This window comes from Mastigoproctus giganteus, chromosome 10, assembly GCF_048544385.1.
Source record: "Mastigoproctus giganteus isolate SK-2022 chromosome 10, ASM4854438v1, whole genome shotgun sequence".
NCBI classification, from domain to species: domain Eukaryota; kingdom Metazoa; phylum Arthropoda; class Arachnida; order Uropygi; family Thelyphonidae; genus Mastigoproctus; species Mastigoproctus giganteus.
Genome location: NC_143584.1, coordinates 161,679,717 through 161,707,671, shown reverse-complemented (window position 1 = coordinate 161,707,671; position 27,955 = coordinate 161,679,717). Strand labels below are relative to the sequence as shown.

At 39.7% G+C, this 27,955-nt stretch overlaps 1 protein-coding gene across 1 annotated transcript in view; it reads right to left on the bottom strand.

Annotated features, from left to right (window-relative positions):
• The window catches only part of LOC150079433 (uncharacterized), a 253,655-nt gene that overhangs the window by 115,700 nt on the left and 110,000 nt on the right, over nt 1-27,955 (bottom strand). The window lies entirely within an intron of this gene.

The following is a 27,955-nucleotide window of genomic DNA, read 5'->3' as shown; positions in this document are numbered from 1 at the left end:
GTGAAAACGATGCGCCAACAACTAACAAAAAAAAAAAAAAAAAAAAATCACTCCTGTTTAGGGTTACGCAGAGATGAGTAACTTAATCATTGGATTTTCAGGTTGAAGGGCATCCACAGTGAGAATCAACTTTGATGGACAAGCAGGTGTCTTTAAATTTTGCAAACCACTTAATAGTCTTCAAACAATATGTAGCGTCATTTCTGAAAAGTCCCTTTTTTCTTTCTTTTTTTTTTTTTTTTAACATTTTGGAATATTGTTCCCAGATGTGGGAACAACATTCCATGGTAGAGTGGAGTTGTAATTTATACAGAGCGAGCAGTTATTTGAAAAAAAAAAAGTAATGCCAAAAAGTAACATCCAGTTTTTATATGCGGAGGAAGCAATATTTGTGATGTGCTTATTCCAAGACAGATTATAAGTCAGGGTAATCCCTAATAGAGATATATGATCATATCTAGAAATCTGAGTATCATCAAAGATAAGCATGGGAGCAAAAGAATCCTTTTTGCGAGATATAAGACAGAATTGAGTTTTAGAAAGATCAAAATCGACTAAGTTATCTTTGCCCCCACTGGATAATTACCTGGAGAGAAACATTTAGGGAACTAGTTGTGTATATCTGAGAAGTTGTTTGTGCAGGGCAAGGTTTCTCAAACTGGGAGGTGGAATGCAATGTGCAGTAATCAGCAAAACTATGGATAGGATTCTGCATCAATGGAAGAAGGTCATAAATATACAAGAGGAAAAGAATGGGAGAAAGAACTGAACCTTGAAGAACACCTGCATTAATAGAGAAGTTATAAAGATGGACAGCGGTCTACCATCATCTAAAGCAAGCAGTCAAAAAGAAAACTGAATACTCAATTACAAAAAACAGTTGACAAACCATAAGATAGAAGCTTATTTAAGAGACCTTTATATCAAACTCAATCAAAAGCCTTTGAAATGACAAGAGCAACTGCTTCAGTTTCACAAAACTTTTCCATTGAATTTGTTCTCTGGTAGGTAACATAAGCCAGTATATCACCAAGGAATCAACACCGACGGAATTCATGCTGGTGATCACTGATCAAATGGAAGGTTTCTAGATAGTTTAGGAGTTGGTGGTTAATAGATTTCTCCATTACTTTGGAAAGAGTAGAAGTCAGTGAAATGGATGGGAGGGATTTGCCACCTTTTTAGGAACTGACTGGATACAAGCAGAAGGAAAAACACCTTTGGAATAAGAAAGTGAAAAATAGTGGCACAGAACAGGAGTAACTTCAGGAGCACAGGTTTTGAGAACAAGTGGAGAAATACCATCAGGACCTGGAGTTTTCTTAGCATCAAGATTCATCAAAATCCTTTTAACAGAAGACCAGAAAAAGCATTGCATCCAGTGTACTTTTTTATTTATTTATTGTACAAGGTGGTCCCAGCCAGCTTTCCTGGCATCCCCGTCACTAATCACAATAGTGTACAGATATTTACAGCATCACTAATTCCTTCTCCATTACAAGTTATTAAAGTTCTGCACTTCATGTTCCCACACAAGTATAAGACATTGAAGAGCTGCAAGTTCATATAAAATGAATTTGGAGTCTCTGCTATGGAAAGTAGCTAGTGAGAAATTGCAGTCAGTGCATACAATTTCAATGTAATGTTCAGTCTGAGAAAGAAAAGTCTTTTTAATAAATAAAATATTACCTGGAAAGATGAAATCCACACCAGGGAAGAATTCTCCAAAGTAAATTGCAGTCAGCCCAGAAAAGTATTCTCATCAGTAAATTGTATTCAGAAGATGAACACAGATCTATTGCAAATGCATCATCTTCACATAAGCATTGAAATATGTTTAGTTAGAGGTTAACGTTTCCAATCGACTCGTCCAGTACACCAACTTAAAAGATCAATCAGTGATGAAATGGACAACCTGAATTACCTATCCTCATCGAATACTCAGACTTGAAATACCACTCAGGAAAGCACCTGTCCTCGAATACTCTGCCGTGAAAGAGCTCTCAGTGATGAAATGTGGACCAACCAGGGATGTTTGTCTGGCCTATTTGTACTAGTCCTCTTGAATCATTAGTGATTATCTAGCAGCTGCCAAAGCTCGTGCCTGCAGTATCAGGAACCACCTCACACAGCTGTCATCTGAGGCACAAGGAACCACCTTGCTGTTATCTAATGATTGCCAAATGAAACAGCTCACCTTAGGACATGATGTTGAAGGAAATGGTGACACCTTGGAATTATAATTTCAGTATGATTTAGGAGGATCAACTCATGCAGCAAGCATCATTCAAGAAAATTTTATAGCTGCCACGCTATGGTTGAAATTGTTTCAATATGATGTTGCATGGTTCACGTTTCAAGGAAGAAATAGTCGTCTATTACTGAAGAAGAAGATGGTTTTCACCTCCATAAAGGATACAATAGAAGATGTGAGTTTTACACGAGTGTCACCTGTGATCAAATCACCTCTTCCAGTTTGATTATCGCAGCTGACAGAAACATTCTACAGGTATCAGTTTGAGTCATGAAAAACTTGAATGTGCTACATCTGTTTCACTCAAGAAAATTTGATGTGTCATGGAGCTACTCAGCTAATTTTATCAGCATTGTTCTTGCACCATTTGCAGCAGAACTTGTCATCTCTTGAAAACTTGTACAGCAAAAGTTTGGAAAGCACCAAAGTCTGCCCTTGTCTTCAGTAGAGGGTCTCACATCCAGAAGTCAGTGTTTGCATGCTGGGTGCTCCATCAATCAATTCCTCTCGTAGATCCTGGTATTTGGCACACCTATATAGAAGATGTACCCGGTCTTCTTTTTCCACAAATACACGATGAATGTGCTGAAATACCCAAATCATTTAATTTTCCAAAGAAGGACCCATGTCCTGTAAGCAGGAACGTTAAATATAGATTTGGTCAAAACCAACTTGGCATTCCCTTCCCAAACTGTTTGATGCTTGGAAGAAACTTTTTGGTTATTAAACCCTTGGTGCAGTTGTTCCATCTGTTTTGCCACCAATCAATAAGAAGAGTCCACAATAATTTCCTCTCCTCATTATAACCATCGTCACAATGAATTTCAATTGATATCCACTTGTGTGGCCATCTATGCCACAGATAGAAGCACATTGATTTGAATACTAAGATCAGATCCAGCGGCAGCTGTCCTGTTATCACCTGCAAGGCCTCATTTGACACAGTCCTACAAGCCATACTAAGCTGTAACAACATTGTCCATTGAATTGAAAATATTCTCCTAACATTTGCCTTTTGCAATGCACAATCTAGTCAGACATGTACACCATAGCTCGCAATTAGCAAGAAGATACAGCCATAAAATAGATTCAATGCCTTGCCTTTTATCCCCCACTCCTTCCTAGTTACATGGCCAATCGTACCAACAAATTTACGAATCTTCTCAGCGATGTAGTTGCTGTGTGAGAGAAAGCGTAACTGTCTATCACCCTTAACTCCTAGATATTTGATAGTTTTCACACACTGTAGACTCACTCCATCTATCTGGCATTGTGGATTTCTCGTAATAGACAAGTATCCTTTTAACAACACAGTTTTGCTCTTTTCTGTTGAAATCACAAGTCTGTGCAATTTACACCAGGTACTCAGCTCCGACAAAATGAAGTGTGATTGTTCCTCTAATTGGAGCCTCGAGCCACCGTCCACCAGCAAAACTAAGTCATCAGCATATGCGATCATAACAACGTTGTTATAGTCCAGTTTTAACCAATCATTTAGAACTAAATTCCACATTAATGGGCCAAGGACTGATCCTTGTGGACAGCCGCTTAAAACTTGTCTGGTAATACTCCCACATGCTGATTTAACTGTAACTGTTCTGTCGCTGAAGTAATCTCTTATAACGGAGTAGATCTGTGGTGTGCATTTTGCTTGACGTAATACCATAAGAACACTGCCAGTCTATGCTATCAAATGCCCCAGTGAAATCTACAAAGATACCTAGACAATATTTTGATCTGCATTGGTGTACAGATTTCACCAACTTTCCCAATGCATCATCAGTCTCTTTCTCTGCTGTAAATCCATATTGGTTTTCAGACCACTCAGTTTTCTTTAATGCACTCCATAATTCTACCTGCTAGCAATCTTTCATAAACTTTTCCAAGTCCGTTCAATAATGCAATTGGACAATATGAAGCTGCCCTTTCTTTCAGTTTCAATGGCGAGTTCAGCAGAAGTTTTATAAAAGTGCTTCCTTCCATGGTGGTGGAAATACTCCATCTCTAAGACATGCATTAAAAGTGCTTAGCAGGTGCTCTGGTATCAATTTCAGACTCCGTTTCATGACCTCTCCCTCAATGAGGTCCATTCCTGGGCATTTATGGTTCTTGATTCTTTCTATTGTGATTTCTAACTCGTTCATCTGGAAGCTGCGGTCTTCCCACTGCCTCTGTAACTTTCATTAAGCAATTTCGTTTCCAAGTAATTGTTTTCACTGTCATCAGGCTCCCCATTTGCCTTCATGTCACTCACCAAAGTATCTAAAATCATACCTACACTTTCTTCCCACATTCGAGAAGTACCATCACTTGCCTGAATTGAACATGTGATATCTCCCACTGGGTGTGTAATTTTACTAGTACATAATTTGTAAATTAAGCCCCGAGGGTCACTGTTCCCACATATCCTTACAAGTTCCTTCCATGCATTAAATTTTTCTTTTGCAATCAGATGCATGTATCTTCTTCTCTGTCATTGATACTCATTCCTGAAATGCATTTGATCTTCTTCACCACAACGTTTACTTCTTTGGTATATCTTCCTAGCTTTATTGGTTTCTTTGTGTAGCGTTGTTAACTGTGGAGTCCACCACTTAACAGGCAATATGTTTATTATGTTTATTTGTTTATTATGTTTATTTGTTCCATTCTGAATATCAGATATGTCCGTTCTTTCAATTATTAATTTCCATTCTTTTTCAAATTCCGGACATCTCCTGTCCCTAACTGAATGATCTGCTTTATTTCCTCGATTAAAACAGTTCACACACATAACTTGCTTATGAATAATCCAGACAAATGCGATATGTATGTCCACTCTTTGCACAGTGACTGCAAGCAGGCTCTTGACACCTGCAAGTTTTTGTAGTGTGGCCAAATGACTGACAGTTGTAACATCTGGTGACCAAATGAAATGAATTTGGCTGATAGGACATCATTCCTACAAAACTCTTCACTGATTTATCAAATATTTATATATATGACTGGACACCTCAATTATTCAGTTTCTACCAGTTTTTTTTTTTTGTTTATACTTTCAAAACGAACCAAAAGTTCTGGCTCTATCTCTGTTCTGTCTACATTCATATAGCTCAAGTTTCTCTCATATATATCATTCAAAAGCTCCTCTTTTGTTTATTCCTTCATCAACATCATCATAGACAATTATTTTTGGACTCAGTTTTTTAGGCTTCGCAAATGAAACACCCAAATGCCGAATCTGTTCATTTTTCTTTACCTCATCGATATCCTTTTCAGTCTCCAACTCCAGTATAATACCTCTTTCCACTATTTGTCATACTTTCCGAACCTTACAGTTTTCAGCATTCCTGACATTGCTCTACCAACAGCCAGTTGAACATCCTTACTGCTTTTTAGCCTCGAGTCTTCTTTTGCTTTAATGACAAGCACGTGACCTCCATCTGCACGTTTTTCTTTAGGTTTTTTATTACCTTTTTGATATATATGCGTCCCTTCTCCTTGAATAACATTGCTGTACAGACTTTTACCTACCTGCAAATTCTCACTCTCCACTGCTTTATGAAATGGTATTTTTTGCAAGTCATGCACCTGTCCTTCATATGTCATAACCATCCTTAGCAGACAAGACACCCTCTCCTTCAAAATTTCACTTTGGACACCCAGCTCTATTTCCGAATTTTCTAATGTACCCCATCTCAACAAAATTGCTGCTATCACAGTTCTGTTTATGCCACTGTCTTCAATTAAGAGGAATTCTTGCAAATTACTTCTAAGCAAACTAGTGAATTTCGTGACTGGACATAAGTATACTTGACCAGTTTTCTCTGGCGAAGTTTCTTTCTTTCCTTCACACTCCAGTCCCTGTCTAGTCTCTTCAGACTCGATTTGTTCAGGCTCAAAGTCTGGGCTGAAATTTTTGTTCCTTTTTCAACCTCTTTTCCCTAATCCCTTTTGTCTTGCTCTTGCTTGCATCTCCACTGAAGTGCCCTATCCCACATGCACCAAATGTTTCCCTTTTTTTGAAATAAATTCCTGAAAATCAACATATTCTCTATCTTGAGTAGACAATGGGCTATCCTCCAGAACAGCCCCAGAGACTATCTCGTCCCAATCTTTATACACTTGCATTTCATTATCAGCAATTGGCTCCGATTTATTTCCTGATTGACCGCCTATTTTTTCCACTAAACTTGTATTCTTGAAATCTTCCTTCCGTTTATACTCCAATTTTCTCTTTGCTTTTTCCTTTTTTGACCCCTTTTTCTTGATCCCTTCCTGACTTCTATCTGCATGCTTGCTATTTACCTGTTGCTCTCCACTTTTGGCAGGCAGTAACACCACGGTCAACTGCCCTACCACTGTCTCCATTTTCCCATGCTTTGAGTCAACTCCGCTATAGATTAATACATCTAGATCTAATGCAGGTGGTGCCAAATTACCGATATCAGGAGTTCACTATGAAGATTCCAGCTGGCATTAAATAACTTTCCTCCTCATCTCAACCCTGTATTACCAGTAAGCCAATTTGTAACATTTCCTTATTTCTCAAGCAGTAATCATAATCATTATTCCTGTTCATATATATTACTTGATTAATTTGTTTATTTCTCCTAGTTCACAAGTGTTGCACATTTAATCAGGTGGCACTAGTATCTTCTTCCCAAAGCTATTCAAATTGGTAGATAATTGTTATTATTACTTCAAATCAGGCAATGCACCGCCCCATCTGGTTCCATGCATCATCCGCATGCACCCCCCCCCCCCACACACACACACACCACGGAACAAGTTTCCAGCTACAAGAAACCCCGCAATTCAAACAGTCACCAAATGTGGCCTCAACGGCCATTTCCCCCCCCATGCCACAGCACAGGAAGCCATCCAAGTCAAATAGCCCTAAACCACTCCAACCAGCCAGCAACAAAACCCACTCCCACTCACAACACAGTCACCCAAAACAACACAAAAACCATCTCTTCAAGCAGAAATCCACTTCCTCTCCTCAATCCAACTAGTCATCATCCCCTCCAAGCCCAGAAAAATTACCAATTCAATGCCCAAAACAGAACACAAAACTATTCATCCACCACAGTTGACTACAGTAGCACCTTCAGCATCCGGTGTACTTAGAATAATAGGAGGTGGTTTACCAATATTTATCAATGATATTGATGAAGGTATATCAGGCTTAATGTCGAAGTTTGCAGATGATACAAAGGTTGGCAGGGTTGTTAATGACAGTAATGGCAGTGTGCTACTGCAACAGGATCTAGATAATTTGGGCAGATGGGCTAAGAAGTGGCAACTGAAGTTTAACCTTGACAAATGCAAAGTACTGCATATGGGTAGAAGTAACCCCAGAGAAACATACCAACTGTGTAGTACTACACTTAAGGTGGTAGAAAATGAAAAAGACCTGGGAGTAATTGTGCAGGCAGATATGAAGTTTTCTGAGCAATGCAAACAGGCTGCCAGGGCAGGTCATGGGGTTTTGTCAATGACATATAGGAATTTTGCTAGCAGGGAAAAGGAGGTGATTATCCCTCTGTATAAGGCAATGGTCAGGCCACGCCTTGAGTACTGCATACAGGTCTGAAGACCTCATTTTAGGAAGGATATAGATTTACTTGAGCGTGTACAGAGAAGGGCAACAAGATTGGTGAGGGGAATGAAGGGATCCTCTTACCAAGAGAGGCTTAAGTTCTGCAAATTGCAGTGGCTGGAGACTAGGCACCTGCGCGGTGATCTGATTGAGGTATATAAAGCCTTGAATGGGTTGAGCGCTGAATTCTGATGGGATCCTTCCACTTGTTCACATTACGAACCTAAGGGGACATAAATTCAAATTAAGAAAAGACAGATGTAGAATAGATGTGCGGAAATTTGCCTTTAGCCAGCAGGTGGTTAATTGCTGGAACAAACTTCCATCTGTCGTTGTGGAAGTTGATAGGTTGAATAAATTTAAGGAGGAACTGGACAGGCATTTGGAGGGAATGGTGTGATTTTTTTTTTTTTTTTTTTTTTTTGGCTGATGCTGAATAAGCTCATACACATGCTTTCTTGCATCACATGCCACCACCACTACTATTACTACTACTATCACCAAGATGATCAATACATGAGTTAGAAAAAAAGCGCAGGATGTTGTGGAATAAAGGATTTCATCCCTACAAGAATGATTTTGCTCACATGATCTGACCAAATTAACATCAGAAGTTTTGAAACAGTAATCGCTCCAAGGAAAGGAATAAAATAAAATAAAATAAAAAAAGCTTTCTTAGCATCAAGATTCGTCAAAATCCTTGATGCTAAGAAATCAATAAGTTGCCTTTGCCCCACTAGAGAATCGTCCTTAAGGATGTCAAAGGCTAAACAGTTTAGCCTTTGACATCCTTAAGGATGAAGTTTTAAAGTGGAGTGTGAAATAAAGGATTCCGTTCCTACAAGAATAATTTCATCAATACACAATCTGAGCAAACGTTGACATCAGAAGTTTTGAAACAGTAATCTGACCAAGGAAAAGAAGAAAAGAAATCTCGCAGGTCATCCCATTTTGCATTCTTATAATGCCAAACAACATGAGGTTGGGAATGGCCAAGAGAGAAAGGCTCCATTTAGAAGCCATCACCAGATTGTGATTTGAGGGAACCTAGAGGACCACTCAACTTGACCGCATACTTAGAAGGGTTGTTTGTTAGAAACAGATCAAGAGTATTTGCTGTGTAGTTAGGATTGTCTGATATTCCAGTAGGTAAATGAACAATCTGTGCAAGGTCATTAGTAATTGCAAAAGTTTCAGCTCCTCGAACAGCTGGGTCCGTATAACTGGAAAACGGATGTTGCCTGGAATTGTGAACATTAAAATCACCAAGGAAAATTACCTCACTGTTAGGAAAGTTGGACTGGAGAAAGTCAAATTTTGGAAAGGAAGTGAAAGAGTTCCAAGTGATTACTGGAGTTAGAAACAAGATAGAGGCAACAGATGAATTTGACAGTATGTGGCAGAGAGGTTTTAAGCCAGAGAAGATCAAAAAGAGGAGATTCCAAATTACTGAGTCTCTGACAGGGAATATCAGTGCAGACATATGTGCAAGTACCACCTTGAAGCAAAAGGAATTGTACAGAAAATAATTAGGACAACTGATACGAGCAGTGGTTGAATCAATTTATAATTGGGATTCTGTCAGATAAAGAATGTGGGGTTTGTTAAACTGTAAGTGGAAATGAACATTACTGAGTTTGGAATTGAGACCACATATATTTGTAAACTGAACAAGGAAGTGTTTCTCCATCATAGTTATATTACTGTATGGTTTCACTTGTGTTTTTTAATTCCCAAGTAATACATCTGTGGGGGGGGGGGGAATTTCCATAGTCTGATCCAAAATCTCAGCTGTATTACATTATTTTCCATGATGTTGGTTTTTGCCTATATAGCGATTTCCAGGAATATCTTAATTGCATAACACAAGAGATACCTGTTGGAGGGGGCGGCTTTTTTTCCCCTGCCGTCATATTTGACCACTAAGTTATGGTGGGTATTAGATTATGCAACTTGTGATTACATTGTTCAGTTGTTCCTTAATTCCTATTTATTACTGTAAATTGAATTTCCTGTAAATATGTCTTAGTCGGAAGTGTGGGATCATTAGAAATTGACAATTATTTTGAAAGTTCATTTTTTAGGTATAGCATTAGCAGAGGCATATGAGGCAAGAAAGCAAGCTTATGTGGCAGAGAGGTTTTAAGCCAGAGAAGATCAAAAAGAGGAGATTCCAAATTACTGAGCCAAAAAAAAAAAAAAAAAAAAAAAAATTGTTTCACCCATCCATTTACCCAAAAAAAAATTTGTCTCGTTCAGCCTTGAATTTATTTAAGCTGTCAACTTACACAATGACAGGTGGAAGTTTGTTCCAGCAATCAACCACCTGCTGGGTAAAGGCAAATTTCACACATCTATTCTACAGGATGTTGTGGAAAGACAGTTGTAGCTGCCTGCAGCTACAACTGTCTTTCCTCAATTTAAATTTATACACCCTCAGATGCGGAATCTGAACAAGAAGAAGAATCCCATAAGCAATGAGCTTGCTCAAACCATTCAAGGCCTTATACAAATCAATCAGATCACCTCGCAGGTGCCTAGTCTCCAGACACTGCAATTTGCAAAACTTAACCCTTTCTTGGTAACAGCAACCCTTTGTTTCACTGTCTTTCCAGCAGCTCTACAGCAGTACTCGTTCCAGCAGGTCTACATCTTTCCTAAAATGAAGCCTTCAGACCTGCATGCAGTACTCAAGGTGTGGCCTGCCTATTTCCCTATACAAGAGGATAATCACTTACTTATCCCTACTAGCAAAATTCCTGTATATCGTTGACAAGACCTCATGAGTTACTCTTGCAGCCTGTTTGCACTTCTCAGAAAACTTCACATATGACTGCACAAATACCCCAGGTCTTCTTCATTCTCCACTACCCTGAGTGTATACTGCCCAGTTGGTATGCTACTCTGGGGTTACTGCTACCCATATGCAGCACTTTGATTTGTCAAGGTTAAACTTCAGTTGCTACCTCTCCCATCTGCTGAACTCTCAACTCTTGCAGTAGTGTACTGTCATTAACAACCCTACCAAACTTCGTATCTTCTGCAAACTTAGACCTCTGATATACCTTCATCAATATCATTGATAAATACAGAAAATAACAATGGGCCCAACACAGACCTCTGGGGAAGACAACTAGTAACATTATTCCACAAAGAGCAGTGACCATTGATTACTACTCTCAGTTTTCTTCCACCCAACCATCCCTTTATCCATAGCAGAAAATTGCCCTTAATGCCATACTGCTCCAACTTGTACAGTAGCCTTCCATGTGCAATATCAAAAGCTTTCCTAAAATCCAAGTATATGAAATCAAAATTATTTTATTTTTTGCATCCAGTTCCTTTGTGACTACATTGTAGTATCCAAGCAAACAGTCTTGTTTGATTTGGTAGTATCCAATCAAAAAAGACTTCCCCTATACAAACCCATGCTGTGTCTGAACTATAACTGCAGTCTTATCTAGATGATCCTGTAGTGTTTCTTTAACCAGTGACTCAATTATTTTCCCCAGAACAAAAGTTAAACTAACAGATCTGCATTTACTAGTGTCACCTTTCGATCCCATTTGTGATTGAGAATACATCTGCACATCTCCAGTCCTTGGGGACCTCCTCTGAGTCAAAGGTTGCCCTCATAGTAATGGCTAAGGGTTTGCTTACTTCCTTTGCCACCTCCTTTAATATCACTGGATAGATCCCATCCACTCCAGGTGCTTTTCTTATGTTTAACTTCAACAATTTTTCCTCCACTTTGCTCTCAGTTATTATAAAATCCTTTAGCTCATCAGTTTGATAAACATCTGGCCCTCTCGTCTTGAATAACTCCTCATGTGTGAATGTAGATGCAAAATACTCATTCAGTTTGTCAGCTACCTCAGCAGGATCATCAACAATCAAACCATCGATATCAAGTGGACCAATCTGATTCATCCACTTCCTTCTAGAGTTTACGTAAGTAACGAAGTCGTTACTGTTTTTGTTTGTATCCTTTACCAAAGATTTCTAGTAATCTGCATTTGCTTGCCTAACCTCCTTTGTGACTTGATTAGAGACTAGCTTATATCCTTGGCATCTGTGTCTCCTGATACATCCCATGCATTTTTCTTCTCTGCCAAGAGTCTCATTAGTTCATCTCGCATCCACTTAAGCCTAAACCGTGAACAGTATTTCTTAGTTCATATGAAAAGCCTAGTAGATTCCATGATTAATTCCTTGTATTCATTCCATTTAGAATTTGCTGTTGGCAACATCATCAGTTGATCCCGCTGTATAGAATTTAAAAACTGTTTGATTCCACTGTAGTCAACTTTATGAAAGCAAAAACCCTTCCCTTTACCCCTGATGGTAGTTATATCTTTGAGTAAATCCCATATTAGTACACTGTTGACTGCCACCTAGTGGTTCCTTTATCTGCAGATTCTTAATGCATGAATAGGTGTGTGTGTGTGTGTGTGTGTGTGTGTGTGTGTGTGTGTGTGTGTGTGTGTGTGTGTGTGTGTGTGTGTGTGTGTGTGTGTGTGTGTGTGTGTTATGGGGGTTTAGGAGTGCATAAGCTGCCGGGGTTATAGTGCACCTAAATGCATGAATAATCACTGCTGATAATCAGATAAAGAGTATTACTCCCTCTGGTTGCCTCTCGAAAATGCTGCTGTAGAAAACAATCATCCAATAAATCTAGAAAAGTCTTGCTAGTGTGTGAGTGATCCATCTACAAGTACCAATCTATATCTGGAAGTTAAAATCTATATCTGGGAAGTTAAAATCCCCCATTTAAAAACAATCTGATTTACTGGCACACTGTATTTCTTTATACAGTTGTATGTTGCACTCATCAAAGTCACTAGGCCTATAACACACTCTAGTCTTCAATTTTGCTTTCCCAGTGTTTATGTCGCATGAAACTGACTCAACACTGCACTGTCCATCCATGTCAATTGGACACACTTCCTTAGATTTTATGTTTCTTAACTAACAGCATGATCCCATCCTCCCATTCTGTATGCATAGTACTCCCCAAATTCCAATTCTGCACTTCTTATATCTGTGTGACACTACATTTCAGATATCCTAGCAAAATGTGTCTTTGGTGTCTTGACCAGTACCTCAAATTCATTTACTATACTCCTTGCATTGGTGTACATGCAAGTATATTCTTATTCTTATTCTTAGTTACCCTAACACAGGCCATGTATTTACTTGTTGCCTGATGACTCCCAGCAGCTCTTGAAATCTCCAGCAACCTCCTCTCTAGGCTGCTGCTCATTACAATATAAGCAGTGCAAGAATCGTTTTTGCCTCTGCCTGACCTACTGTTAATATTTTATTCTGTGAATCCCCCAAGCTAGCAGTTTTCCGACCCACTTGACACTGCCTCCATAGCATCAGGAAATATTCTTGCACCCTTTCTATTTAAGTGTATCCCATCCCTGTAGAAGCAGTCTTTCCTGTTAGCAAGAAGAGACTATGCTGAAAAAAATTCTACCCCATGAGCCTTGTACAATCTCTCCAGGGCCAAATTGATTGACAAGGCTCTCATCATATATTCCCTCCTATCGTGTCTGGACAGAATTGCAGACTTTTCTTTTGCAAACAATCTGAAACAGTAATATCTGTGTGAGATCACTGCTAACTGTAAAAGCCTCAGCATCTCAACCAGCTGTTTCCATGTGACTAGAAAATGGAAACGAACTGGAGCGGCGAACATTAAAATCACCAAGGAAAATTACTTCATTGTTAAGAAAGCTGGACTAGAGAAAGTCAAGTTTCAGAAAGGAAGTGGAAGAGTTCCCAGTGATTAGTGGAGTTGGAAGAAAATTAGAGGCAACAGATGGATTTGACAGAATGTGATAGAGCGATTTTAAGCCAGAGAAGATAAAATGAAGATCTTAGTAATATTCCAAATTACTAAGTCTCTGACAGGGACTATCAGAATGGACATATGCACAAGTAACACCTTTGAAGTGAAAGGAATCATATGCTGAATAATTTGAACAACTGATATGAGCAGTGGTTGAATCAACTGATAAATGGGATTCTGTCACAAAAAGTACGTGGGATTTGGCATACTGTAAGTGGAAATGGACACCAATGAGATTAGAACTAAGACCTTTATATTTGTGAAATGAATGAGGACGTATTTGGGAGGTTTAGATCTTTTTGTAGATAAGTTTGTTCTATTATTTTGACAATTCATGGTGTATTCACAAGTAAGAAGAGGTGGCGAGTACATGCTGTCTGAAGTACAGCATGTCCAGTCATTAACTGGAGAGAGTCTGAGTAGAGTTACCAACAAGTTCGGTCCGGTGGACTACCTAGTAGCCGACCTGCAAACAACATTTTAGAGTGGTACTCTCAAAATGTAAGAAAGATTGGACTCACCATGATATCTAACATAACCTTATAAGACATCAATCATACTGTGTGAAGAAAGATGGGGACAGGTTGCCGGCGCTTTGTTCTGGAGACTAAACATGGGTTCCACCACTTCAAGCCTCCAATAAGCAAAGTGGTAGTATTGCATCAGTTGAAGAGAGTCACAAAGAGGGATGGCATTCCTCTGTGTGGTGTGGGCACCATACCTCAACCCCTGCTTATGTTGGTTCACACTTGGGTGGTCACTTCCAGTATGCTAGGTGCCATATTTCAGGACTTGCACATAGGGATTATACCCATGGTTACTATCAGTCCCACCATTATGAAGGTTTTAACTCACAGACTGACCGGACCTTGCTGAAATTAGATCCACTTGACTTGAGTATCACCTGAATATCAATTCCACCAGCATTTTAGACTCCCAGATAGCAAGCACAGCTTGAAATAGCTCAGAGAATATCTGTTACAGCCTCCATGAAACTCTTTCATAATCTTTAAAAGATTATGGAACTCCACAATCAATGTCAATCCCACTATACACTGACCACTGATAGCAGCTACCTGTAGCCAGAAGCCCTGCTGACAGTGCCATATGGCGATCTGAGTCGGGTACTCTAGCCTGACTCTCTTTTGTTTTCTATTGGGGTAAGGGGGATTTTACCTGTCCCCGCACTTCTTCCCTCTGGTGAGGCATGGGCTTGCCTACTCTGTCGTCCTCATACTTTTACCTTACTCCCTCCAGCCTTTAGTCTCCCCTCCCTCTTTACCTTGACACAAGCATAAGCCCCACACACCTTTCTAAATTCAAGCGATACCACCCTCTGCTCAACTGACAATATCCACACACACATATACTCTTCTTCCTTTTTTTTTTTTCTTTTTTTTTTTTTTTGTTTAGGTCCTAGCCACTGAAATCTCAGGTAACTAGGTGGCAGGACCTGCCAGAGTAAATCAAGTCTACTGGATGTTCCTGGTCTGCCACCATGGGGTGAAAGTAGGGCCTCAGCAGGGATCCAGCAGTTAAATGACCAGATGAACAACGGTACATGACACAACACTTATAAATCTCTGGCATTCTCAGTGAATTGGCACACCCACAATGTAAGTAACACGGAGATGGAGGAAATCCCTGGTGCCGCTAGACATCAACACACTTTATACACTGTCCGTTTGCAGCATACTTATAATGCAAGTACAATCGGTAAACCATGGTATGACATTGGCAAATGTTTGTATCTTCTCTTATTTAAACAATATTATGTTTATCATTTCAAATTACGTACATATGATTTATTTGATTAACATACGAACATGCTGTGATTTATTAAATTAAAATTATTATAAAAAATATCTAATTCTTTTTGAAAAACATTGGAATATTTTTTAAGCCTTCAGATGTTATTCTAGTGTTTCTTTCACCCCTCCCCCTTATTTTCTGGTGGAACCCCAGGGTACCAAGAAACACCATTTCGGAAACACTGGTCTAGACAAGTCTGAATGAAGTGTTTGAATGTTGACACTCTTTGTTGTTTCGGCCTATCTGTTGTGTGGCTGCACAGCACAAATTTTACAATTTTCCTTTTTACAAAAATCTTTGTGCAGAATTTGAATGAATCTTCTCCTTATTCATATCTAACTCATTAGCCATCATCCTGTGGATCACACAGTAACCTCTCACCACAATTAAGTGAACTTTTGAAATTCTGCCCTCATTTCGAGAGAATGATGAACAGCCACTTCCTGGGGTAACTGCAAACACCCTCACATCCATCTTTGAACTGCTTATACCATTCAAACAAACTGGTTAAATGTAACATTTCATAGGTTTCTGCTGCAGATGTTCCCAGTTTGAAGCCAAATTTGATAATCATTTGTTGCTCAATCGCAAAATCCTGACAGAATGTTAATGCTACTAATGAAACTGGTTGTTACTTTCAACATGTCAGCCTGCTAAAAAATCTCTGTATCTGTTAGAGGAAGTTTGAACTACAACATACCACTTACATTTATTTTTAAACTCATCAAACACAAACGCAACAGCACTAGTCTGGGAACTTTATTTACACATCTCGAATAATCAGTGATACTTCTTACTTGAAATTATTTAAATTCGACAAAATTCAAAGTCAGCATTAAAAAATATTGATTTCTTTGAGGAGTAGATTCAGTAGTTTTATATGGGGGGGGGGGGGAACGGAAAAACTGGACTTAATAATCATCAACTCAAAAGTTCTTCACAAATATAATAATAAGAATGATTGCAGTGAAAAAACAACTGTTCCCAGGTTTTTCAAGTGTTTTTCCAATTATTTTTTCAAGGATAATTGAGGGTTTTTTTTTGCTGCTTTCTTGCAACATTTGCCATTATTAATACTACTGCACCATTTGTCTTTATGTAATTTCTATGTGGAATGACACCTTCTTTGAAGGGACTTGTTTTACTTTCAAACATATTTTGCATTTTATTTACTTGTGGCATAAATAAAATAAATAAAAATTGCAAAGGGCAACAACTGCTTTTCATACTAGTAAATGTGAAGTATAATCACAGAAGCAATCCAAAAAAGATAAAGAAATGAATTAAAGGAGCTAGCTGTTCACGGATATACAATAGAAGACCTAAATTATCATATTTCAACTTTGTCAAAAATCATAAAAAGTTCATTGTTGTTGTTGTTGTTTTTGGTTTTTAGGAGCATTAGCAACTAAGGCCATATTGCTCCATGATATGCGGTGGTCATTCCCTGACCTTTCCGCATCCTCTGTGTTTGGTGGTGACGGGCTCGAACCCCGGTCTAATCAAGAAGCGTGTGCTATGCACTGCTGCTCCTTCCCACCTGGCTACGGAGGCGCCTATAAAAAGTTCAGATACTGTTCATTATACTGTTCAGAATTAATCAAAAAGAAGTAATAGAAATATCTCTCAACATAACAGATGAATGGGCAACAAATGAAGGAATTGCCAAAATTCCTGACATGCAATATTATCACATACATAGTAATCTCATATGTCTGCAAAACACAAGACTCATTTTTCCTGATTTGGAAATTGGAGACTCTACAAACAACATAAGGAATCAACAGAAGAGGGTGAAATCAGTTACCAAACAACTTAATTAGAGTCAGAAAAATTTGTGTGAAAATCTTAATGACAAATATTTGTGGAGACAAACATTCAGTCATTGTTTTGAAGCTGTTTTTGAAGCACAATTAATGAAAATGGAAAAAGAAATTCTTTTTACATGAAATTTCATCAAAGTGAAATTAACAATTGTTTTAAAGCTATGGGAAATTTCCTGTGACCTACATATCCCTGGTCAGTAGTGTAATAATCACAATGCATATATAACCTTATCAAGGTAACCTAACACATAAATACAATTAGGTTATCTTAACTAAGAGACTCAAACTTTATATAAGAAACTTTAACCCATATTAGGTAACCTAATCTTATTCAATAACATCAGCTTTCCTAGATTTTTTTTTTAGGCGCCTCCGTAGCCAGGTGGGAAGGAGCAGCAGTGCATAGCACACGCTTCTTGATTAGACCGGGGTTCGAGCCCGTCGCCACCAAATATGGAGGATGCGGAAAGGTCAGGAAATGACCACCGCATATCCCGGAGCAATATGGCCTTAGTTGCTAATGCTCCTAAAAACCAAACAACAAACAAACCTAGATTTTTAATTAACAACCGGCAACTGATTATCCTATTTTAGGTAACCTAACCTTATTTAATAATGCTAAATTACCTAAAAGGTTATGTTGCCTGATCAAACATTATTAGACAAGGTTAGGTTATCCTGATAAGATTAGACATTTAATAGATCATAAATTCTGAATAATATTAAGTGTGTTCTTCACTGATTTGATTGAGAAACAGTGAGAGACAAACCTGATGGGGTGCAACTGTCAAGCTGCCAACCTACTGTATTGAAGACATGGAAAAGTTTTCTACAGCTTTAAAAAGACTATTCAGTTGACTTTTGCTCAAAATGTTTTTCATATGTACAGCATGTTAGTTTGAAATAAAATTCTATTTTATCCCTGCTTAATACTATAGCCAATTTCCATAACAAAACCATACATTACAGTACTTTGTGTTAAGGTTACATTACATAAATTTGTAAAACGAGAAGGCCACAATCAAGAATTGCACACGGAAGAAAGTTACAAAAGCACAGGGCAATGGCAGTTTATTGTCTTGTGAAACATTACTCACAATCTGTTACTTATAAATAAAAAATATTTTGTCTTCCATTCTGTAAAACATATTCTTACATAGCACTTTTTTTTTTTTTTTTTTTTTTTTTTTTTTGGTAGTTGTTGGCGCATAGGCTTCTGTGGCCATAATGCACCTCCCAAGGTTTTTGCAGTACTTTGATCCAAGCCCGAGGCAGGAATCGAACCTGCGACCTTTGGGTTGCCAGGCAGGCACTTTACCCACTCGGCTAGCCCGGTCGGCCACATAGCACTTGCTTAGAAATAAAAATTATCTTTCACCTCTTTCAATATTCTAAATGATTTCTCTCACCAATTTTAAGTTAATTTATTGAGTTTCAGGGGAGAACTGAAAAGTTATCAAAGCTACTTGCAGTCTGCTGTTGAGAATTAGAATGATAACTATCGGTATGTCCTTGTATATTGTGATTACTCACCTGTTATTAGCTCTCAAAAAGAACTAACAACAAATGAGTGATATATAGTTAGATTTTCAGCTAACTGATCAATCATGCTAAGTCCACAGGAAAGTTTTCTGTGGTAAAAATGTTTTCTCTGGTAAAGAAAAAAGTCCAGTTACTCATGCCAAAATCTGTTTCAAATATATTAACAGATCATCATTCTTATTCAGTACCTTCACAAACTGTGAAACAAGTTTTATAACAGGTGGTGATGACAGCACTTTTTTTTTTTTTTTTTGGTAGTAATTGATTGATTTTGATTTTTTGTGGTGCAAAAACAGCAAAGTTATAGTGCACCATGGAAAGATTAAAATTCAAAAAAGATTAGAGTGGTTATTTTTAAAAAGGTTACTTCGTCTAAAGTTGCATATACAGTGAAACTTCTCCTAACGGACACCTCTCGTTAACGGACATCTCTCTACAACGGACATTTTCAAATTCCCCAACTCACCTCCATTGGTTTTAACGTGTTTGCAGCTTCTGTCTAGCGGACATTCTCTGTAACGGACGTGGACAGGCAATCTGCACTGTTTCATTTAGATTAGCACTTAATTTGATCTCCCCATAACGGACAGCGGGCGAGCTTACGGCCCTTTTTCTAGGAACTTTTCTTCCACATATTGCCTCAATCGTGTGTTTATTTTCTATTTCCGATTCTCTGAATTTTATCAAGGTTTACGTTGCGGTTCTAAACCCTTTTTCAAGAATTTTAAGGCACGTGTAAAACTTCTGATGAATTCGGTGTGTGCAGGGAGGGGGGGAATATGGTTGGCCTTTCGTCTTTTCAGTTTCAGTTTTCAGTTTTGTTCAGTGTCGTGTGAAGTGCACAATGTCTTCTCGTAAACATTTAACTTTAAAAGATAAAGTCGAACTCATTAATGCGTATGATTGGCAAAAAAATAGTGTTCGCAATCTCACTGCAAAATTCAAAATCGGGAAGACGCGGGTAAGCGACATCCTAAAGGAAAAAAATGAACTGCTCAAACAATTTTGGCAACACGGAAATGATCACGTTCAAAAATCATTCCCGAAAACTGTTGGACTTCAAATTGAAAATGTTACATATGAGTGGTTTTGTCGCGCACGTGCTAAAAAATTCCCATTAATGGGCCTATTATTGGGGAAAAGGCTTTGGAGGTTGCGAAATCTATGGGAGTAAATGAGTTCAAAGCTTCTGTGGAATGGCTAGACAAGTTCAAAACTCGGCATAAAATTTCTTGGAAAACCATAAGTGGTGAAGGTGGATCTGTTGATACTGGGGTTGTAACAGAATGGACCGTCAAATTGGAAGATTTATGTCATGATTTTAAAGCTAAGGATATTTACAACTGTGACGAAACAGGGTTGTTTTTTCAGCTCTTTCTGAAAAAACAATGAGTCTAAAAAACGAAAAGTGCCAGGGCGGAAAAATTTCTAAGGAATGCTTGACTGTACTATTGTGTACAAATATGCTGGGAGACTTTGAACAACCTCTTGTTATAGGAAAACCACAAAAATCCTCGTTGTTTCAAGGGCATAATGTTGAATCTTTTGAATGTGGACTGGAAGTCTAATAAAAAAGCGTAGATGATTCGAGATATCATGAGCGAATGGATAAGTCACTTTAACAAAAACATGATTCGTCAAAACAGAAAAATTATTCTTTTCATGGATAATGCTGCATCTCACCCGCACATTGAATTGTCCAACATTCAAATCGTTTTTCTGCCACCAAACACATCTGCTGAGTGTCAGCCCTTGGATCAAGGGATAATAAAAAATTTTAAACTTCACTACGGAAAACGTGTTTTAAGACATCTCATTGCAAACATGAACAATGTAACATGTGCAAGTGACCTTGCAAAGAAAATCAGCATCCTAGATGCGATTCAATGGATTTCCTCTTCAGTAAACGCAATTAGAAAAAACAAACTGTCGTGAATTGTTTTGTAAAGTCTGGCTTCTCAAACGCAAAAATTGAAGTTGTGAACAGCAATGTGGAGCACCAAGAAGAACAGGAACTTCAACATCTATTGATAATGTAAGATACTTCAGCTACAAGTGACCCTGGCTACAAAGATATAGACTCGAACCTCACTACAGAAGATGGTGCTCTAGATATCAACAACATTATCATCGATATTTTTCAAGAAGTTCCTCATGAGGATGAAGAAATGGAAGGAGGTCATTCTGTCGAAGAACATATTAATGACGAACCACCCATGAAAATAGAAGAAGCGCTCACACAAATTAATCGTTTAAAAATGTTTTTCGCCGCTGAAGAAGATACTGAAGGACTTTCGATGGTTTCTTCACTCCAAACAAATGTTGAAAACAAAATTATCAGCCGGAAGAAGGTACAGAAGAAAATAAGTGATTACTGTATGTATTTTTCTTAAGATAAAGTCATATTATGCATAGCACAATTGTATGTATATTATTTACAAAAATATTGTTCAAAATCTATATATTTTAATTTAATTTTACATTAAACGTTTAACGATTTTTCTTTTTTTTTTTCTCCCTCAGACTTCTTGTTAGCGGACACTTCTCTCTAACGGACACATTTTCGTTCCCCATGGCTGTCCATTAAAGGGAAGTTTCACTGTATATATATACAGACATATCAATACATAAAATCAGTACAATGATAAAAGCAAATTGTATATTTCATATGAGTGTATACATATTGATCGATTTTAAAAATTTAAAAACTGCTGACACATTGTCGTTGTCATTTAAAATCTGACTGAGTGTATATGGCTCAGTCAGATGGGTAAAAGTGCTAAAACGAGCATTTATAAAACTAGTACAATCGCATAAAATGAGTTGGGCGGATAAAACGGTGTCGCATTGCTCGCACATAGGAGGGTCATCAGCGTCAGCAAAAAGGAGTGTGTCACATGACAGTGTCCTATGCGGAGCCTGGTAAGAACAACTTCCTCTTTTTGATCCCTGCTGCACCGCCAAGGATGGATCACAGGCTTAATTCGACATAGTTTGTTTGTAGTAATCAGTCAATGCCACGAATCTTGCCACTGAGATTGTAGGTTACTACGGATCACTTGCCTGTAGTCTGTATAGGGAACTAACAGGTCAAGATTATCCGCCAGGGCTGCCGATTTGGCTGCAATGTCAGCCAAATCATTTCCTCTAATCCCGATGTGACTGAGGATCCAGCAGAAGCAGATATCAAATCAATTTGCATAGAGGCTGTATATTATCTGCTGAATTCGGGACAGGGTTGGATGATTAGTGCGTGGCACCGCTGATAAAGCCTGTAGTACACTCACTGAATCGGCATATATAATACACTGTTGGTAACGGTGTTTTCTTATGTGATCTAGAGCTAACTCTATAGCATGCAGCTCTGCCATGTAAATGCTGCAGTCAAGGGGTATCTGCTCTGATATGGTGTTATCTGGAAAAACAGCAGCAGATCCTACACATGATTCTGACTTTGAGCCGTCTGTGTAGACTGGCAAGAAGTCAAAATGTTCTGCACGGTGTTGTGAATAGAGCTGCAGGTAGACAGAAGACGGAGTATTAGACTTGGTCGCAGTCTTGAGCAAGAAGTCACATGCTGGTGTTTGTGCATGCCAGGGTGGAAGGGGCTCCTTTGGTGATCGGGCAACCTTGTCTACCGAGATGTTAAGCTCATTGAGTAGCTCTTGAACACGAATGCCGAATGGGCGATTGGCGGTCCGTCGTGTGTTATAGAAATTTTCCCATCGTGGCTCGAAAACGGATGTCCACATGGGATGGTCTGGCAGGGACTTCAGCTTGAAGGCATATTGTAGAGACAACTGCATTCGTCGAAGCGACAAAGATGGTTCATTTGCTTCGACATACAGACTTTGGACAGGTGATGTTCTGAATGCACCAGTAGCAATACGAATGGCTTGATGATGGATGGGGTCAAGCCAACGAACAGCGCTATTTCTGGAAGATGCATATACCTGAGACCCATAATCTAATTTTGAGCGTACAAGTGCACGGTATAGACGTAGGAGAGTGCATCGGTCTGCACCCTAAGAGGTAGAAGAGAGAGAGTGGAGAATGTTAAGCCCTCTCGTGCACTTTGTGCGAAGCTGACGAATGTGTTGGACAAATGTCAGCTTTTTGTCAAAAATGAGTCCCAGGAATTTCGCCTCTGATACAACTGGAATGGTGCTTTGTCCAAGTCGTAATTCAGGCTCGGGGTGGAGGTTACGTTTGAGACAAAAATGTGCGCAAACAGTCTTCTCCGGTGAGAACCTGAAACCATTGGCCGTGGCCCAGGAGTTAAGACGGTCAATAGCTTGTTGCAGTTGTCTCTCAATAACCCTCATATTGCATGGTTGAGAGAATATGCTGAAGTCATCGACGTAGAATGCACTGTTTATAGTTGGAGGAAGTTGTTCAGAAATAGAATTTATTTTAATGGCAAAAGGCGTGACACTTAAGACAGATCCTTGTAGTACCCCCTCCTCTTGGCAAAAGGGCCGCGAAAGGGAGGATCCTACACAAACTTGGAAATAACGGCAGAATAAAAAATTTTTAATAAAAATGGGAAGGTGGCCTCTTAGACCGAGGTTGTAAAGGTCTTTTAAAATACCAAATCTCCAAGTTGTGTCGTACGCTTTTTCCATGTCAAAGAAGATGGACACCAAATGTTCTCTTTTTAGGAAAGCATCTTGGATAGATGTTTCCAGTCTTATTAAGTGGTCCAGTGTGGACCTGTTTCTTCGGAAGCGGCACTGAATGCAGGAGAGAAGGTCGTTCGATTCTAAATACCATAAGAGATGAGTATTGACCATTCTCTCCAATATTTTGCACAGACAGCTGGTCAGAGCAATGGGACGATAGTTTTTTGGTCATATAGGATCCTTTCCTGGCTTAGCAAAAGAAGAATAGTTGCCTTGCGCCAGGTATCTGGAAAATGCTCTTCAAGGAAGATTCTGTTGTACAGGAAGAGCACACGGTCCATGGATTCTGGTGAAAGATGTTTGATCATAATTTATAATGGATGTTGTCTGGTCCAGCAGCGGTAGCCTTTGTACGGGCGAGTGCTGTTTTCAGCTCATTGATATTAAATGGCCTATTGTATGGGTGAGAACCCTTCTATGTGAATTTAAGGGGCCTGTTTTTCAGTGTTGCGCTTTAAGACCAGAAACTCTGGGGAGTAAGATGATGTTGCAGAGATGTTAGAAAATGTTTCCCCAAGAGCACTGGCTATTGCAGTAGAGTCTGCAATAGTACATCCATTATATTCAAGGACCGATGAGGGGTGTGCTGTGTATTTTCCCTTCATTTTCCGGATTTTTTCCCAGACCACCTTAGTGCTGGTCGTCTGGGTAATGGATGATGTGAAACGGATCGACGATTCCTTTTGACTCTGACGGCGGATGAAGTGTGCCTTGGCTCGTGCACGTTTAAAGGCTAATAGGTTGACCGTGGTAGGATATCTTTGAAATATCCACCAAGCTTTGTTTTGAGCCTTTTTAGCTGCTGTGCATTCTGGATTCCACCATGGTTTTGGAAAGGGAGGAAACCGTGTGGATGTTTTTGGAATTGTAGTTGCAGCTGCATGGACAATATTTTCTGTTATGTACGTAACTTCATCATTGATAGGCTTCTGACTGACTGCAGAGTTGTCAAATTTTGCCAGGTGTTGAAAGGCACTCCAGTCAGCTTGATCAAACTTCCACCCCAGTAACCTGACAGGAAGACAAGGTCTTCCAGTGATTAAGGTGGTTATCACGGGGAAGTGATCACTTCCATACAGGTTCCCTTCTACCTCCCAGGTAAGTGACAAGAGAAGAGAAGGCGAGCTGATAGAAAGATCAATGGCAGAAAACGTACGGGTAGGCATGTGGAAAAAGGTGTTTGTTCCCACATTAAGAAGGCAGAGGTCATTGTCAATGAGCATACGCTCTATGACTCGTCCCCTTCTATTAATGCTAGCACTACCCCACAGGGTGTTATGTCCATTAAAGTCCCCAAGAAGTAAGAAAGGGGAGGCAATTGCATTACGAGATCATCAAGGTCTTTCTGGCAGATGTCAGTACCAGGTGGCAAATATATACAGCAAACGGTTAGTAAAAACCCCACTGTTATTTGAGTTGTACTGCCTCTATGCTGGTAGTAAGTTGCAGATGCTGAAAAGGGGTATGGTTGCCCACAAGGATTGTGACTCCTCCATGAGCGGGGCCATCTCCAGTTCTATCCTTGCGAATGATAGTAACGTTGTGCATCCTGGGGTCATCATTTACCCTTAGGTAAGTCTCCTGTATGCAAAAGCAAGATGGTTTGTGCTTTTGCAGGAGTGCCTTGATGTCTTCTGCATTTTGCCGGAATCCACAACAATTCGATTGTAGGAATTTAGCCATTATTTTGGCTTGGTGGTTCCTTCAGGCGGCTTCCGAGGTGCTGAGGGCTTATTTTTGTCAGTCTTAGATTTATCCTTCCTGGGGAAGTATGGATGCTGCCCAGTGTCCATATCCTCCTCAGTAAAGAGTTCCAAGACTGCTTCTTCCTGTACCTCCTTCTCCTTAACATCCATTTTTTCCTGAGAACTAGGATGTACGTCAGATTTCTTATTCTTTTCTCCAGAAACTGATTTTCTAATTGGTGGGGCACTAGGAGGTACAGATATTGGAGTGGCAGCTGATTGGTCCTTTTGTGCGGGTTTTATTGAACTTAACAGGTAGCGAGCAATAGGAGTGAATGACTCCTTTGGTGGTATGGTCATTTCGGTCTGAGTTCCAATGGAACATCTCCCTGCTACCTTCTGAGCGTAGGTTGGTTTATTTATATTTAAAGGTTTCACCGTTTTCCTTGCCTCTTGATAAGATATGTTCAGCTCTGCCTTAAGTCGCTGAATTTCTTTTTCTTGTTTCCACCTCTGGCATGCCCTTGAGTAGGCCGGGTGTTTTTCTTGGCAGTTAATGCAGGTTGGTTTTGCAGCTGAGCATGATGTTGTTTCGTGGTCCTTTGCGCCACACCGAGCACATACAAGGGTTCCATGACAAGCCATCTGTGGGTGTCCGTATTTCTGGCACTTAAAGCACCGTAACGGATTTGGGATATACGGACGCATTGGGCAGTTAATATAGCCAGCTTTGATTTCATGAGAAAAAGTTGGTGAATTGAATGTTAAGATGATATTTCTAGTGGGAACTAATTTTCCATCCCTACGCATGGATATACGTTTAACAGCTGTCACTCCCTGTAGTTTTAACTCTGAACAGATTTCCTCTTCAGTTACATCCATCAGATCCCATTCCGCGATGACACCACGGGATGAGTTCAGTGTCTTGTGGGGGGTTACAGTGACAGGCATTCCCCCGATAGATGTAGCACGGAGGAGCTGTTCTGAGTGTATATCACTTCTGGTTTCTACAAGTATGTCACCCGAACGAAGCCGTTTGACAGACTTAGGAGAGCCTGCCAACCCTTCCAAATCCTTCTGGATAAAGAAGAGTGACATTTTTCCTATAGGCTTCTCACTAGTTGAGTGAATTATCAGGAACCGAGGTGTAGGACCTGATATAACCTCCTTTTTCTGTCTTTTTGCAGAAGTGACGTTCTCTTGGTCTACGGTAAAATTTTCAGTTAGGGACCGGGTTGGGGCCCCAGAAGAAATTAATTTATCAGGATTCATGCAGTTTTTTAAGTGGTTCAGTGCCCGGGCTCCCCACCCACCATGGAGCCCAAAGGGACGCCCACTACCCGGCATGCAATAAATGCGCTCGGGAGTGGAACGCCAGGGCTACCCAGACACCATACCCACACCGCCGCCAGCCTGAATCCTGTCCCTCGGACCATGAGGGTAGGGGCATGGCATTGACACGGTTGACCCTCGCAGGCAAGCCTACTAGCCGATTGATCCTAGCCGGGCCTTCCAGGACCTCCCGTCTTGTCGAAGCAGGGGCCAAAGTGGTGTATTGAAGCTGGGCCCCTCAACCACCAGGATCCCCCTTTCAGAATTTCCACGGGTCGCAGCGCACGGCAAACACGCCGGATTCCATTGATGTAAGCCTGGAACCAGGGCTGTGGGCGTTGGATCCCAGTGATGCTAGTCTGGAAGTCCAGCAGCAAGCATCACTGGGAGGTCCCCTCACAACGTACAGGTGCCCATGTCGAGGGGTTTTTGGTAGTTGTTGGCGCATCGGCTTCTGTGGCCATAATGCACCTCCCAAGGTTTTTGCAGTACTTTGATCCAAGCCTGAGGCGGGATTCGAACCCACAACCATTTTTGGGTTGCCAGGCAGGCACTTTACCCACCTGGCTAGCCCAGTCGGCTACAGCACTTTAGGTGGTTCAACCAACTTTTAATATACATTTTTTCAAACCCAAATGTTTCAGACTGATCTCATGGCCACAACTTTTTCAAATACTGATTTCTCACCCTGTTGGTCCATTCACACAAAAGCATGGCACTATATGTAACCAGACTGCTTAAAAGTAGCACACACAGAACCTTCATCTCACACCCAGTTTACTCACATACCTGGAACCATATCCAAGAGGTTCAAGATTTTCATACGTTTCTTCAAATAAATAGAATGAACTATAGGATGAGAAGGAAATTTATTACTGTTGTGAATACTTTTCAGACTTGTCCTGGAGGAGTCAATAAACAACCTCCATTCACTTTGTTAACAGATAGTTCCAAGCTACATATTAGTCCAGCAGTAACACTGCTGCAGATCACTGGATCTTCGTAGGAAAAATACAGAAATTTTATTTCACAGTTTCTGCACCAAGAAAAAAAAAGATATAAAAGGAGAAATAAAAGTTATGAAAAAAATTAATACGCAACTTGATAGCAGGCAAGTTCTTGGCTTAGAATACAAAGGCATAAAAGGTAAAAGGTAAACTGCAACCATTATCAACCCACTTCAGGATGGAAGCTGCGTCAATGATTCATGTTAAGGGAAATGGGCCATAATCTGCCACGCAACCGTATTTAGCAGTCAGGTGCTTGAACCCCAGTCTAATCAAAGAGCGTGTGCTACTGCACTCCCATTCCTGACCACTCGGCAAAAAAATGCACAAGACTCTGCATAGATGTATATAAACATATAAAATAGCATGGCTGT